The sequence below is a fragment of the Chelonia mydas genome, chromosome 14 (assembly GCF_015237465.2).
Source record: "Chelonia mydas isolate rCheMyd1 chromosome 14, rCheMyd1.pri.v2, whole genome shotgun sequence".
Classification (NCBI taxonomy): domain Eukaryota; kingdom Metazoa; phylum Chordata; order Testudines; family Cheloniidae; genus Chelonia; species Chelonia mydas.
The window spans coordinates 32,280,941-32,297,281 of NC_051254.2; the positions used below are offsets into that span (position 1 = coordinate 32,280,941).

General features: G+C 47.4%; 1 protein-coding gene and 1 long non-coding RNA gene across 3 annotated transcripts in view; one reads left to right on the forward strand and one right to left on the reverse strand.

Annotated features, from left to right (window-relative positions):
- Positions 1–16,341, forward strand: part of LOC102945825 (zinc finger protein 436) — a 1,196,575-nt gene that overhangs the window by 634,015 nt on the left and 546,219 nt on the right. The window lies entirely within an intron of this gene.
- Positions 595–10,016, reverse strand: LOC122462990. Its single transcript, XR_006285913.1, has 2 exons — positions 9,752–10,016; positions 595–654 (listed from the first exon to the last, which is right to left on the reverse strand). It is a non-coding gene; the product is annotated as an uncharacterized LOC122462990 (long non-coding RNA).

The window sequence follows — 16,341 nt, forward strand, 5'->3', positions numbered from 1 at the left end:
ATAAAACATCATCTGCCTTTTGGCTGCCTTCATTACAGTCATCTTTAAAAATCTCGATGGGCCGATTCCCATACAGGTCTTTTAGCTTTTTGTTCAACTGTGTCACGTTCATGCTTTCCAGGATGCTGTCTGGCCTGTTCATCCCCAGGAAGGCGAAGGAGAATTTCTCATTATTGTCTGAGTGGTTACAGCAAACGGCTGTCCAAATGTGACTGGGCACCACCACCCTCCCTGCATCTCCGTTGGTGTTACTTTGTTTGTCATCCTTCGTAATGGGGATTTTATATTTTTCATTGGGCACTGCTCCGGTCACTAGGAAGGGTGTCCCTTTCTGATTTTTCGTTTTAAGGCAGCTCTTTGTTAACTGCTTCTTGAGATTTCGTTCCAGCTCATACCAATTGACCCTATTGAAGCAGGGGTCCTCGGGGACCGCGTTGGTGAGCGTGAAGGTGGCTATTCGGCTGTTTTGATCACACTGGAAGGCGTTTGGGTTCAGGTGTCCCCGGTCATAGCGTGATCATAATCTTCATCGATGGCTTGCTTTTCTTTCAGTTTTTCTTTAAGGGCTTGCTTTTCTTTCAGTGTTCCTTTTTATTTCAGCTTTCGAAGCAGGTTTCCTTCTGTCTCCATGTTTGCCTCTGATAAATCAGCCAGCTGGAAATAGAGAAGGCCAGAGTCCTTACATTCAACTTGCATCAAAATGTCTATGACACAGAGCAGCAGGGAATCAAGGGCAAAACCAGTCTCTGCCTCTTGACTCTATGTACTTTCATCACCCAACTCTGAATCCCCCTCTTTTCCTGCTTTATCTGCTTAATTTAGGATGCCCAGCAAATGATTTAATGTGCTGGCCAGTTCTCCCAGCAGCACAGGACAGAGCGTGTGTGTCTCCTGGTGCAGATCACGGCTTTAGGGCACTTGCACGGACTGGACTAAGGTTCGACTAAAGCCGTGCATTCAGTTCCAGAGAGGTGACTCATAAATGCAGTGGCCGCTGGTGCACACTATTGATATTGCACTCATAAATGGGGGAAAGGGTTGCTGGGGCCTCTATGGGGCAGAGTCACAGTTGTTTGCGTGCCTGTGTAACCCATGTGCCTAATAGGGAGATCTCTCTTTTTAAGAGACCCATTGGGGGGAGGTAGGAGTGGGTTGTTATGCCTGGGTCATTGTTGCTAGGCAGATTTAGCACTCCACATCCAGAAGCTTCTGATATTGGGTGTGGTAGTTTTGGGGTCTGCTCCAATAGGCCCTCTCTCTAGTCTGTTGCTGGGGTCAGACTCCATGAGGGCAAGCAGTCAGGGCAGCTATTAAGTGTCATGTGTCCTGTGTGAGCTGGGAGAAGCCGAGCTCAGGAGCAGACAGCAGGCTGTTGTCCCTAACTCTGAAGCATTTTGCAGCAGGTCAGTGATATTGTTAACCCTCGAACAGCTGGGGTTGCCAACTTTCCCAGACCAGACACCATTGCTGCAAAGGGCAACTCTCCTGGTCTGGCTGGAAGAGTTGGCAACCCTACAAACAGGGAAACATGGGCAATGTTAATTATAGCACGGGGAAATTGGGAGGGAAAAATAACTTCCTCTATAATTGTATGCTTTGAATGTTGTTTTGGTTTTAGCCAAACTGTTCTAGTCAACTTTCTCAACTAGTGTGATTCACCAACTTTTCTTTAAATGTGGTAATGGGGAAAGAGTCATTTATATTTTATTCTCAGTTTTTGTATTTTCTTGTAACAGGATTTTCTTTAAATCTCTACACTTGTGACTTAACTGAGTGGCTGGTTAATCACTTAGCTGACAGACTAGCCGTGATTTCAGCAGAGGAGGACTCTGCATGGCTTCCAACTAAAGATTCCTACAAGCAAGTGGAGGGAAAATGCTGTTTTAGACTCAGCAAATTGTACAGATTTGGTGGTCAAAGACTTTGAGACTTAGGTGAACTCAATCTAAGCTTTTGGGAACTCTTAAGTTTCTTCTCACTGTGTTTCTGTGGGGAACAAACTGTTGAGATTTTAATTTGTTTTCTTTATTTATGTTCATGTATTACTGTGAAGATAATGTCAGTGGGTTATAAAATAGCCATGTTATGCTGTGAAAATTAGATTATTATTTGTTTCTTCATCATAAGAATTTATAAAAAGTTATTTAATTAAATTCATTTCTTTAGTTTCTTTTGGGACTTGAATGTGGGGAGGCTGACCCTGTGTAATCCTTGCTGAAAATCCTTAGATACCGAACTCTGGGTCTCCAGCTACTTTGCTATGGGAGTTGAGTTTCTTTTAGGCACTGAGAAGGGCAGTGAACTCTAGCCCACCCATTGTCAGGGTCGGATTAACTTTTTGTGGGCCCGGCACCAAACATATTTGTGGGGCCTCCTGGGGAGTGAAGGGGCCAGGGGCAAGAGCACAGCGGGCAGCGTGGATTTGGTTTAAATCATGATTTAAATCACTAGTCAGGAAGACTCGATTTAATCATGGTTTTTTACATCAAAGTGCATTCTTGTTGGTTGTTACAGCCTTAATACATATTCTTCACAACTCAGAGATAGATGTAGGTTTCATTTGTAGAAGGTACACACTATACATTTTTAAACAGTGATTTATTTTGAAAACTTTTCAGATGAGATTTACAGCTTGTGACATTACTGACATAAGCTGGGACCGTATAGATCATTGTTGCAACCAAAGTCCTGAAGTGGCACCACATCTTGTATAAAGGGGGTCAAATGAGGTGTCTAAGACAAGGTTATGGTTTGCTGGTTATGATTATGCTGTCTATATGTGTGTATCATTTTTATAGTTAAAGCTATGACTATTGGCTCTATACTGTCTGTATTTCAAACTTGTGCTATGCTTCTGGGGAACACCCCAGACAAGTTGGTGTCAGCTCTGCCTAGCCTGCTTGAGGGCCCATTATGGACCATCAGCTATACAACTGACCCATTGAGAGAAGGCAGACATGCCTTGGGACTCAGCAAGGTATGCAGGGACCTTCCTATGGACAGAACTCTGAGGTGTTTCCAGGCCACGTGTTGGACAGCTTGTCTTTGGCACAAAGAAAGACAGACCGAACGGCAAGAGAATATAAAAAGCTGCTGCAGCTCCCCCATCTTGTCTTCAATCCTGCTTCTTACCTCTGGAGGGACTTTGCTACACTGAAGCTTTGAACCAAGGACTGAAAGACCCATCCCCGCTGTGGATGTTCTCCAGAGACTTGATTTGAACCTGCAGTTTATTCTCTCACTGCTGCAAGCCTGAACCAAGAACTTTGCCATCACTGTGTGTAATTGACTCCATTTAACCAATTCTAGCTCTCGTCTATATCTTTTTCCTTTTACGAATAAACCTTTAGATTTTAGATTCTAAAGGACTGGAAACAGCGTGATTTGTGGGTAAGATCTGACTTGTGTATTGACCTGGGTCTGGGGCTTGGTCCTTTGGGATCGAGAGGACCTTTTTTCTTTTACTGGGCTATTGGTTTTCATCACCATTTGTCCCCATAACGAGTGGCACTGGTGGTGATAGTGGGAAACTGGAGTGTCTAAGGGAATTGCTTGTGTGACTTGTGGTTAGCCCGTGGGGTAAAACCAAAGTCCTCTCTGTCTGGCTGGTTTGGTTTGCCTTAGAAGTGGAAAAACCCCAGCCTTGGGCTGTAACTGCCCTGCTTTAAGCAATTTGTCCTGAATGGGCGCTCTCAGTTGGGTCCCACCAGAAGGAGCATCGTTACACTGGGGTATCTGAGGGAATTGCTTGTATGACTTCTTGTTAGGCAATGGGGTGAAACAGAAGTTCTCTGACTAGTTTGGTGTGCCTTAAGAGTAAAGGACCCCCAGTCTTGGCCTGTGACTGCCTTGGCCTAAGCAGTTTGTCCTAAAGTAGATGCTCTAAACTGTGTCCCACTAGAGCACACCATTGTTACAGCCTCTCACCTGCCGGTGGCTCCGCTGGTCAACTCCTCCTCCTCCCTCCCGGTGCCTCCCGCCCACAGCAAACAGTTATTTCACGGCGTGCAGGAAGATCCAGGAGGGAGACGGAAAGAGGCGGGGTGGGGGCTTTGGGGGTGGGGTGGAGCAGGGGCGGGAAGAGGTGGGGCAGAGGTTTGGGGGAAGAGGTGGAGTGGGGGCAGGCCCTGGGGTGGAGTGGGGGTGTCCAGCACCTCCCACCTAGGAGGGAAATCGGCGCCTATGGTACAAGGTACATCTTGTAAGATATCATCTGAAAACTCATAAGTTGCTGGTCAATATTGCCCTGATAAAATATGTGTGGCAACATTGTGCGAGAAGTTATAAGATTCCCCTGGATGGTGTTATTAATACGAGTTCCAAACCACAGCTGTGCCCAAACAGAAGCTGGCATACAAGTCTGTCCTAAACAAAGAAATGTGTGCTCTGCTTAAGTTGCATTTAAGCAGTGAACAGATTCATCAAACAGGAAGCGAGAGAAACAAAGTTCAAATTTCAAACAGGCGGGGAAACCAGCAGGAAAAATCGTTACACGTAGACACTGTCTCCTGAATCTCAGCTGGAAATTCTTCTCAAAGGGTGGACAGGACTATAAAAAGAAGGAAACACCCCAAGACACGATTCTCTCTCTCTCTCTGCCCATCGTAATTACAGCACATGAAGGACAATAGAAGCAGCATTGGACTGGGGGCGATCTAATCCAGGGTGTTTAAACTGAAATCTCTGGGAAACTCCATTTGAGTTGGCTAGTTGTTTGCATATTATTTTTGTTAAAGAAATAACAGAGTTTATATAATTTGTATTGAACAGGAGAGGTCTGGGTTATACAGGACACACATTTCTAGGGGAAAATTTAAAATTTCTAGGGGAAAATGTGTGCTGGGGTCACCCTGCAGTATAACCAAGGCTGGTAGGAGCTCAGCTGTGGCTGGCTGGCTGCAGCGCACACACACACAGAGACGTAGCTGAGAGTGACTTGCATGCTGGAGGCTGTTTGCGAGCGGTCCAGATGGGAGGCTACAGCAGTAAAGCTTTGTAAAGAGCACCCTGGATTGGTGAGCAGGGGTGACACAGTTACTTATTACTCTGGATTGTACCCTGGTAGGTCACACAGCCATCAGCCTTTAAGCACAGGAACATTGGCACTAGTCCAGCTTGTCCAGATACTCTGGCACTGGAAAATGTTACACTGATTACAACAGAAGGACTGGGAGGAGAGAGAAGTCAAGAGACATTGGCTTGATTGGCACATTCAGTAGCTAAAAGACCAGATTTGCTTTAGAGGAAGAATTTCAATAGCAACACAGGGTGTGAAAAGGCTGTGTTTGTCCACTACTTCGAAAAGAACCATGGGCTAGGTCCACAAAAGGACTTAAACACCCAGCTACCACTTTAGGCACTTACATCGAAAATTTAGATCCTCAAAACCTGTACTCGGCTAGCCCTGTACGTCCTAAAGTTCCTAGGTGCTTACATTTCCACTGGTAAAATCACAGAATTATAGAAATGTCATGCTGGAAGGGACCTTGAGAAGTCAAGTCCAGCCCCACGTGTTGAGGCAGGACCAAGTAAACTAGACCATTCCTGACCCGTTTGTCCAGCCTGTTCTTAAAAATCTTCAAAGATGGGATTCCACAACCTCCCCTGGAAACCTATTCCAGAGCTTAACTCCCCTGATATGAAAAACTTTCTGACTAATATCAAATGTAAATGTCCCTTGTTGAAGTATAAGACCATTAATTCTTCTCCTGCCTTCAGCGGACGTGGAGAGTCATTCATCACCATCCTCTCTGTAACAGCCCTTAACATATTTGAAGACTGTTATCAGCTGCCCATCAGTCTTCTCCTCTCAAGACTAAACATGCCCAGCTTTTTTTAACTTTCCCCCATATGTCAGGTTTGCTAAACCATTTATCATTTTTATTGCTCTCCTCTGGACTCTCTCCAGTTTGTCCACATCTTTCCTAAAATGTGGCACCCAGGACCGGACACAGTGCTGCAGCTGAGGCCCCACCAGTGCCACGTGAAATGGGACAATTACCACCCCTGTCTTACATAGGACACTCCTGTTAATACACCCCAGAATGATATGAGCTTTTTTTTGCATCTGAATCACATTGTTTTTGACTCATATTCATTTGTGATCCACTATCACCCCCAGATCCTTTTCATCGGTACCACCACCTAGCTGGTTATATTCCCTATTTTGTAGTTGTGCTTTGGTTTTTTCCTTCCTAAGCATAGCACTTCGCACTTGTCTTTATTGATTTTCATCTTGTTTATTTCAGACCAATTCTCCAGTTTGTCAAGGCTGTTTTGAATTCTACTCCTGTTCTCCAAAGTGCTTGCAACCCCTCCCAGCTTGGTTTCATCTGCAAATTTTATAAGCATACTCTCCACTCCATTATTTAAGTCATTAATGAAAACATTGAATAGTACTGGAACCAGAACTGACCCCGTCAGGACCCCACTAGATATGCCCTCCCAGTTTGACAGCGAACCATTGATCACTACACTTTTTCAACCACTTGCGCACCTACCTTGTGATGGTTTCATGTAGACCACATTTCCCTATTTTGTTTATGAGAATGTCATGGGAAACTGTCAAAAGCCTTCCTGAAATCAGGATAAATCATATCTAATACTTCCCCCATCCACTAGGCCAGTAACCCTGTCAAGGAAGGAAATTATGTTGGGCTGGCATGATTTGTTCTTGACAAATCCATGCTGGCTATTCCTTATAACTCTGTTATCCTCCAGGTGTTTACAACTGATTGTTTAATATTTATTCCAGTATCTTTAGGCTTGTTAGTCTATGCTTCTCTTGGTTCCCCTTTTTAAAGATCGGTCCTGTGTCTACTCTTCTCCAGTTCTCTGAGACCGCACCCATAGGCACGGAACGCCCTTATATGCATAAGGCGCACTGCTGTCTCAGTCCTGTTGCCTGGGCACCTATCTCCTGCCTATGCCCAAGTGGGATCCTCAAACTAGGCATCCCCATCTATCCTGCCTTGTGGGACGTGTGGGACCAATGGGCATGCGCAGAAGCAACCTACTGGATTGGGCCCTGCACAAAACCATGGCACTGCAATAGGAGATGCCTTCCCCCCAATATCCTTTATCCCAATGGTTAAAGATTCACCTGAGATACGAGAGACCTGCCTGCTGGGGAGATCTTTCCCCATTAATGGCTGGCCTTTAATGGACAGGTCTCTCATTGTCTCCTGCTGAAGCTGTTCCACTGTGTATAAATACTGAAATAGTCCTTAGACCAGGGAGAGAGTGAGACTGACTCTCTAGTTCAGTGGTTGGAGTACCATGTGAGAGGCCCAACATCCAGTCTCCCTTCTCCAATGCGTGCTTAGTTATTTATACATCATGGAAGAACTGCAACAGGAGAGATTGAGGGAGACCACATCAGAGTAACCAGGGGCCTCCGCACTCTCTTGGGAGGGAGGATACTCAGGTTCACGTCCCCTCTCCACATCCAGCAGAGCAGGGAATTGAACCACAGTCTCCTACATCCGAAGTGAATGATCTGCCCACTGCACTAAAGGTTGAGGATGGGGAAGGTTGTTAGGATATAGATATTCAGGCCTGTCTGTAAAGGCCTGTACTCTAAGAATTTAGGTGTATTCTTATCACTTGGGTAGTTATAGAGGTATAAAAGAAAGAATCAAAATCACTGTCTGCCAGTGTAAGGTCCTTCTCTTACTGTGACAGTCTGAGGCCCAGTTCTTAGGCTAAGGCCTTTCGCTAAGCAACAGAGGCAGCCATAAGCTGGGAAGTGAACGGTCACATCCTCACATTCCAACCTAGTCACATTGAAAGAAGGTGCTATTGGGCTGTTAGGAATACAATCCTGTCCTGATAGTGCCTATCACCTCCAGAGAAAGGGAAGTGCCTAGAAAATGTAAAAGGAAACTTAGTTTGATAGCATCCTGTCTGGCAAGAACTCACTTATCAATAGCTGGGATGTGAAATCCTCACTTCTGTATTGTTTTGTCATTATAGTTCCCACTTTGCTATTGTTTGTCTGCAGAATCTCTGTCTGGTTCTGTGATTGTTCCTGTCTGCTGTATAATTAATTTTTGCTGGGTGTAAACTAATTAAGGTGGTGGGATATAATTGGTTACATAATCATGTTACAATATGAAAAGGAGTACTCGTGGCACCTTAGAGACTAACCAGTTTATTTGAGCATGAGCTTTCGTCAGCTACAGCTCACTTCATCGGATGCTGTAGCTCACGAAAGCTTATGCTCAAATAAATTGATTAGTCTCTAAGGTGCCACAAGTACTCCTTTTCTTTTTGCGAATACAGACTAACACGGCTGCTACTCTGAAACATGTTACAATATGTTAGGATTGGTTAGTTAAATTTCAGGAAAATGATTGGTTAAGGTATAGTGAAGCAGAACTCAAGTTTTACTATATAGTCTGCAGTCAATCAGGAAGTGAGTGGGGGTGTGTGTGTGTGGGCGGGGGGAAATGGGAACAGGGAATGGGGATAAGGAAATTGGAATCATATTTTGCTAAAGGGGGAAATGAGAACAGGGAATGGGGTTGGGGAAACTGGAATCATGTTTGGCTAAGGGCAGGAATGGGAACAGGGACACAGGTGTAAGGCTCTGTGATGTCAGAGCTGGGAAGGAGAAGACTAAGGAAAGAAACTGGAATCATGCTTGCTGGAAGTTCACCCCAATAAACACCGAATTGTTTGCAGCTTTGGACTCTGGGTATTGTTGCTCTCTGTTCATGCGAGAAGGACCAGGGAAGTAAGTGGGTGAAGGAATAAGACCCCTAACAAAGGTCACCTCCTCTTCTGTTTTTGTGAGAAAGTGCTAACTTCAGGACTGGGTGCACAGCTGTGAATCTCGAGCAAAGGGACATGCCTCCCTCCAGCCCAGACTTAGGCTGCTAAGTCCCTTTGAGTGGCAGGGCTTAGGACATACTCCTCTCATCAGCACCTCCAGTTGGCTAGCTTAGGTGATTTCCTGCTGTGTGGCTTTTTGTGGATTCCATTGTTAGGCACCCATCTCTCCCCATGCAGTGTTCGGGAGCCTGCACGCCTCACTGTGTTGGATTCCACTAGGCTGCAAGGAACATAAAAGCTTGATATTGCAATGCTGAGTCGAAGTCCCCTTTGTACATCCAGCCCTAGGGCTCTCCTGGACTCTGGGGAAGGCCTCACTCCGGGCTGGATTCAGGCAGAGGAGCTCTATGCCCATGTGCGGGCTCTGGTTCCTTGGGACCATGGCAGAATCTCAGCTTGCATTTAAAAAAAGAAGTCTCTAGCTCTTGTGGTTGCACAGAAAAGCTTGAAAATGTGACTCGAATGTGACTGACACAGTGACGCCTGCCTGAGTCTGCAGAGAGCCTGAGAGTATAGCTATGAGCAGGGCAGCTGTCCCATACAATGCAAGGGGAGTTAACTTCCAGCCCTAGTGCCCTGGAGCCCTGCCAAACCCTCCCAGCAGAGATCTCTGTGTGTGCCCAGAGGGCAGTGGGCCTGGCCCCCCACCAAAGTAGAGACACCCTAGCTGCTGGTTAAGTACTTGGGGCACACAGCCACCACCCCAACCTCTCTGCATTGAAAAGGGGACCTTGCTTCTCCTGAAAGGGCACTCAGGGAGGGAAGAAAGGAGCCTCAGGACTCCATACCTAGGGCATGGGAGGGGTCCCCGTGCCACCCGTACTCCCAGTGGGCTGTGGTGCTTGGGCAGAGCCATCAGAGTTTCCTGTCGTGGTGCCTAGATGAGACCAAAGAGATTCAGACAGGAGAGACTGACCTGCGGCTCCACCATCCACGTTGCGGGTGCATCTGTGCAATTTCCTTCAGTCATAGTGTAAGCTGACCAAACTGGGATTCGGCTGCTCGTGTCGTAAAAGGTTGCAAAATGATATATTCCTTCATATTTCTGGCAAATCTTAACTCTCTTTCTAGTGTCAAACCCTTTGGGCTCAATTCCTCTGTAGAAATAGTGTGCGCAGTTACTGAAAGTGGGGACCACTTCAGCCAGCGCCTGCCCAGCCCAGAGCGAGGCAAAGCCCAGCAGTGCGAGGGGCCCCATGGCTCACAGTGTCAGAGCCAGTCCCTTTGCAGCTGCTACTTATACCGTTCCTCGGAGAGCCACCTCCACTAACCCTCTCGGGCTGAGCAATCTGTGGGCTTCCTGCCAGGGCCTTCCCAAGGTCTGTGCTGGGCCATGCACCCATGGCCCTTGAACAGGGGCGATGCAGGCCATTACGAGGGCTGTGCAAATATTCAATTCAGGTGAAAGCCCAACAAATCTGGGGTGTGGGACTGATTTGGGGTCAACTCCAAATGAAAATGTTTCACATTTTTTGGTGAAACTACATGTTGCAAAATGTTTTCTTATTGAACAAAATGTTTCATTTCAATTGAAAAGATTTTAAAAGCCTTGAAAAGGTTTTTATTTAAATAACATTGAAGGGAAATCTGAAACAAAATGTATTTACAAAACAAAAAGTCGAAATATGTAGTTTCCCAAAAATGCCCAGAAGAAACGGTTCTGACATTTCTCCCCCCCCCCACCCCAATTTTATTTTGACTGAAACAATTAGACAAAAGCAGCTCAAATTCACCAATTGTTTTGGTTGACCTGGATCTGCATTTTTTGAGGAAAAAAGGTTTTGCATTACAAATTTGGAGCTGAAGACAGTGAAAGGGGTGAGCAGCTCATTCCCTCTCTACAGCTGCAGGTTCTCTGCAATAGCTGACTCCTTTGGTTGGACGTGTGTTCAGTGGAGCCCAGTTCCCCCTGTATGTTCTCCATCTACCCCTGGGCCAAATGTTAGTGTCTGTGCAAAACCACTACAGCTGCAACAAACCAGAGTCCTGGCCCATCTGGAAGGGAGTGTCGAGGTGCCTGGTCAGTTCCCCACAGCCATTTAAGGAGTAATTGTTCATACCACCCCCACTGACCTACCCTGATCACCCAGCGGTGAGTGCTATACACCTCCTCACAGACAGCCTCGGCCCAGATAGACAAACACCCTGAGGCTACGTCAACACAGAACTAAAACCCTTGGGGCAGTGAGTCTCAGAGCCTGGGTGAACTGACTCTGGCTTGTGGGCTTCGGCTGCAGGGCTAGAAATAGCCGTGTGGATGCTGGGGCTCGGGCTGGAGCCCAAGCTCTGAGCCCTCCTCCCGTCACCAGGTTTCAGAGCCTGGGTTCCAGCCTGAGCCCAAATGTCGACATGGCTATTTTTAGCCCCGCAGCCTGAGCCCCACAAGCCTGAGTCAGTTGACCCAGGCTCTGAGACTCAAACCGCGGGTTTTTTGCTTTTTGCTGTGTAGACGTACCCTGAGAATACAGCCCGAGAATGAACACACAGTCACCCAAACAAGAGACTCCCAAACTGCCCTAAGCTACTCACCACAGAAACCAACCACCCCATCAACAGAGACCAGAACACACAGGCAACCCCCTGCCTACGCCATAGCTCCTAGTGGGCAGCACCGTCCCAGCCAGCCCAGTTCTATGCACATGGCATGAGAATGATGTTCTGGGAACGCGGTCTTCTAAAGCAACACCCACCCACATAGCTCACGGCCCCAGGAGGCCCTGCTGCCTTTGGAGTCTGGTACACAGTTACACGGGAATTGCCCAATCCGACCAGACCAGGGCTCCACCAGCCCCGTCTCCTGTCTCTGATTGTAGCCAGCACCAGCTGCTCCAGAGGAAGGTGCAGTGGGGCTATAGGGGGGTCACCTGCCCCTGGGAGCTTCCCTCCTGGCCCCCAAGAGTTAGAAGTTGGGGGTTGTGCACCTGGAAGCAGGAGGGTTTAGTTCCCTGCCAGATCTCCTGATTATTTTTTTAATCTCTCATTTTACAACCTGGCCCCTCGGCCCTCTCTGCAGTCCCCAGTCTGGTGTGAATGGCCCCACCTCTGGGTCCCTATGCTCCCAAGCCAGCTGGGTCTGGATAGAGTCCAGTCACTGCTCCTAGCTCTGGGTCTTACTCAGCCTTCTTGTCTGATATCCTACCTTGGGACCTGAGGGTCCATGGTCCAGCTGTCCTGGATCCCATAACCAGTATTCATTTGAGCCTCCCTGAGCCCCCATCATATACACACACCCTCAGAGCAACGCCTTAGCTTTGGGCACTCTGGCTTCTGGTTTAACACCTTCAGGGACAATATGGCAGGAAAGCAGGGCACATAGGCTCAGGCAAGGAATTTCTTAGGTGGTCTACACAAGGAATGTACTTCAGTATAGCTTCGTCTCTCATGGGGGGTGAAAAAGCCACATCCCTGAGTGAAGTAGTTAAACCAACCTACCCCCTATTGTAGACAGTGCTGGGTCGACAGGAGAATTGCCCTGTCGACCTAGATACCACCTCTCGGGGAGCTGGAACTCCTGTGCTGACCGGAGAAGCTCTCCCGTCCGTGTGAGTAGTGTTTACACTGAAGCACTACCGCTGCAACAGTGTGGCTGCGCCACTGTAACAGTTTATGGGCAAGTCTACACTTAAAATCCTGCACCAGCGCAGCTGTGCCACTGTACGGGATTCAGTGAAGATGCTACTATGCCAGTGGGAGAGCATCTCCCATCAGTGTAGTTAATCCACCTTCGCAAGAGGTGGTAGCTATGTCGACAGGAGAAGCCCTCCCGTCAATATAGCGCCATAGGCGCCGACTCCATGGGTGCTCCAAGGCTGGAGCACCCATAGGGAAAATGGGTGGGTGCTCTGCATCCACCGGCAGCCAAGTTCCCCTCCCTGCCCCACCTCACCTCTGCCTCCTCCCCGAGCACACCACGACCCCGCTTCTCTGCCTACCTCCCAGCGCTTGCCGCTGTGAAACAGCTGTTTGGCGGCGTAACGAGCTCTGGGAGGGACGGGGGAGGAGCGGGAACACGGTGCGCTCAGGGGAGGAGGTGGGGCCTGAGCGGGGATTTGGGGAAGGGGTTGGAATAGGGACCGGGATGGGGTGGAGTTGGGGCAGGAACTTTGGTGAAGGGGTTGGATTGGGGGCGGGGCGGGGAAGGGGTGGAGTCGGGGCAGGGCCGGGGGCAGAGGGGGGTCGAGCACCCACAAGCACCAGCAGAAGTCCGCGCTTATGTATAGCGCTATCTACACCGGCGGATAGGTCAGTATAACTGCTTCGCTCGGGGGGATGGATTTGTCATACCTCTGAGCAACACATTTATCCTGAAGTTAGTCTGTAGTGTATACTTGGCCTATGTGTAGACATAGCTTATACTTGGCTGGGAGCAAGACTCCCATGATGCTCTGCAGTTAAGACAAAGATAGCTTTAGGAATGGAATTTTGTTTATGAAACTGGTGTATTTTTTAAACGTGCTGTTATAGAGAGATTGGCAATCTTAACTGCAAACTGTGTTAAGAAATAACCTAAAATAAGGAGACGTATGTGTGAGAGGGAAGGAAAAGAGACAAAATAAAATGATAAACAAAGGCAAAAAAGAGTATAATTATTCTCGGACATTATGGGGAATGAAGACTATCTACAGACTAGACACAGACGGTCAGACAACTACAGGGCAGGTCTTGCACAACTGTGGGTAACTGTATGCCTCTCTGTGGAAGTGGTGTCTTTACTAACTGATCAACACATCCAAAGAAAGCTGACATCTGAGATTTGTTGTTGTTAAACTAAACAGGACTCGAGAGAACCCCTCTCTGACTAAACTATAACCACAATTTTAATCTACCAGTTATTGGTGATCAGTTAATTGATTATTGACAAAGTTATTATTTATCAATTATTAGTTATCAGCCACTGTTAAAGCCTTCAAGAGTTACAGATCTTCAAAAACAATGAAATTCCTGAGACACGCACACCCCTGGCCGACCACAGCCAGCCGGTGAGCCTGAGGCTTGTCAGCATCTCCCAGCCCTGCCTGCCCTGTCTCTCCAGCGAGTCCTTACATCATTCCATGTTGCAGCATCACCCATCCTTTCCCCCTGCACAAAGCAGAACCCCACACATAACTACGGTCTGTGTCTCTGAACCACGTGCTCATGTGAGACACTCCAGCCTCCTGCGGTCATTAATGTCCCACTCCCCGGGCAGGCCCTTGGGGAGAAAGTGCATCGTTCCATGGGGCTGAACCCCTGATTACTCCCCATGGCTCCTGCTGACTGTCCTTCACCAAGTGTCATACATCTTTTTGGGGCAGGGTCAGCTGTATGGAACACAACACTACAGGCTGCCTGGCGAAGGCACTCACAATGCTGATATTTCCATGCACAGTAGAACATGGTTGGAACCCATAATCTGATACAGATGTACATATCCCTTGGTCATATTTCCTACCCTAACTCTGGCTGTTCTTGTTCTCCATGTAGCTAGCTAATCTCTGCCCGAGCCCTTGGCCTCAGAAAGACCCAGCAGCAATGAGTTCCTCAGGCTACTTGTACCATGTGTGTAAAAGTATTTCCTTTGATCAGTTTAGAATTTGCCTCCTTTCACATTAATCAAATGCCCCCAGTTCTTGTGTTGTGGGACAGGGAGCTGATCTCATTCAGTGCAGAACCTTAGCAATGGCCTCACCTTTCTCCGACAAACACACATCCTGCTGCACACTGCGTCTGGGCACACAGGTCAGGGCTGGTGTTGCTGGGGTTGTGATAAAGGATTTGGATTGTTCTGTGAGGAGGTTAATATGCTGTGTGTGTCTGGAGCTGGGACCATGCAGAGTCTGGCTCTGTCAGTGCAAATATGCTGTGTGGGCATTATGGAGGGGCTAGCGGTGGGTGTCAGGATGCAAGGTTCTGTTTTCCCCTTGCCGGGTGTTCTGGTCCCTACCATGTTCCTGTACCAGATTGGGATTGGCTACAGAGCTTCCGTATACACACTAGATGTGTTCATCATAAGATCCTTTTAATGTTCTGCCAGATCTGGCTGAGATGCATTTAAATGAGGTATTTTACACTCAGTGTCACCTCGTGGCTGAACAGTATAATACAGAAAGAAGAGGACTATTTGTGGCACCTTAGAGACTAACCAATTTATTTGAGCATAAGCTTTCATGAGCCACAGCTCACTTCATCAGATGTATAAAAGTGGAAAATGCAGTGAGGATGTTTTTATACATACAGACCATGAAAAAATAGGTGTTTATCACTTCAAAAGAAGTGTTTATCACTTTAACAAGAATGTCTGAGGAACGGGGAGGAGGGAGCTAGGAAAAAACAAGGGGAAATAGGTTACCTTGCATAATGACTTAGCCATTCCCAGTCTCTGTTCAAGCCTAAGTTAATTGTATCTAATTTGCAAATGAATTCCAATTCGGCAGTCTCTCGTTGGACTCTGGTTTTGAAGTTTTTCTGTTGTAATATCGCAACTTTCATGTCTGTAATCGCGTGACCAGAGAGATTGAAGTGTTCTCCGACTGGTTTAAGAACGTTATAATTCTTGACCTCTGATTTGTGTCCATTTATTCTTTTACATGATACAGTTCTGTGGTGACCTAGAATCCTATTTTCGACGTCTCCGACTCAAGGAATATTTCCAACACTCCTCTGAACAACATACTAATCCACATAGACCTTCCTACCAACACTACAAAAAGAAGGATTCTAGGTGGACTCCTCCTGAAGGCCGAGACAGCAGACTGGACTTCTACATAGAGTGCTTCCGCCGACGTGCACGGGCTGAAATTGTGGAAAAGCAGCATCACTTGCCCCACAACCTCAGCCGTGCAGAACACAATGCCATCCACAGCCTCAGAAGCAACTCTGACATCATAATCAAAAAGGCTGACAAAGGAGGTGCTGTTGTCATCATGAATAGGTCGGAATATGAACAAGAGGCTACTCGGCAGCTCTCCAACACCACTTTCTACAAGCCATTACCCTCTGATCCCACTGAGGGTTACCAAAAGAAACCACAGAATTTGCTCAAGAAACTCCCTGAAAAAGCACAAGATCAAATCCGCACAGACACACCCCTGGACCCCCGACCTGGGATATTCTATCTACTACCCAAGATCCATAAACCTGGAAATCCTGGGCGCCCCATTATCTCAGGCATTGGCACCCTGACAGCAGGATTGTCTGGCTATGTAGACTCCCTCCTCAAGCCCTACGCTACCAGCACTCCCAGCTATCTTCGAGACACCACTGACTTCCTAAGGAAACTACAATCCATCGGTGATCTTCCTGAAAATACCATCCTGGCCACTATGGATGTAGAAGCACTCTACACCAACATTCCACACAAAGATGGACTACAAGCCGTCAGGAACACTACCCCCGATAATGTCACGGCAAAACTGGTGGCTGAACTTTGTGACTTTGTCCTCACCCATAACTATTTCACATTTGGGGACAATGTATACCTTCAAATCAGCGGCACTGCTATGGGTACCCACATGGCCCCACAGTATG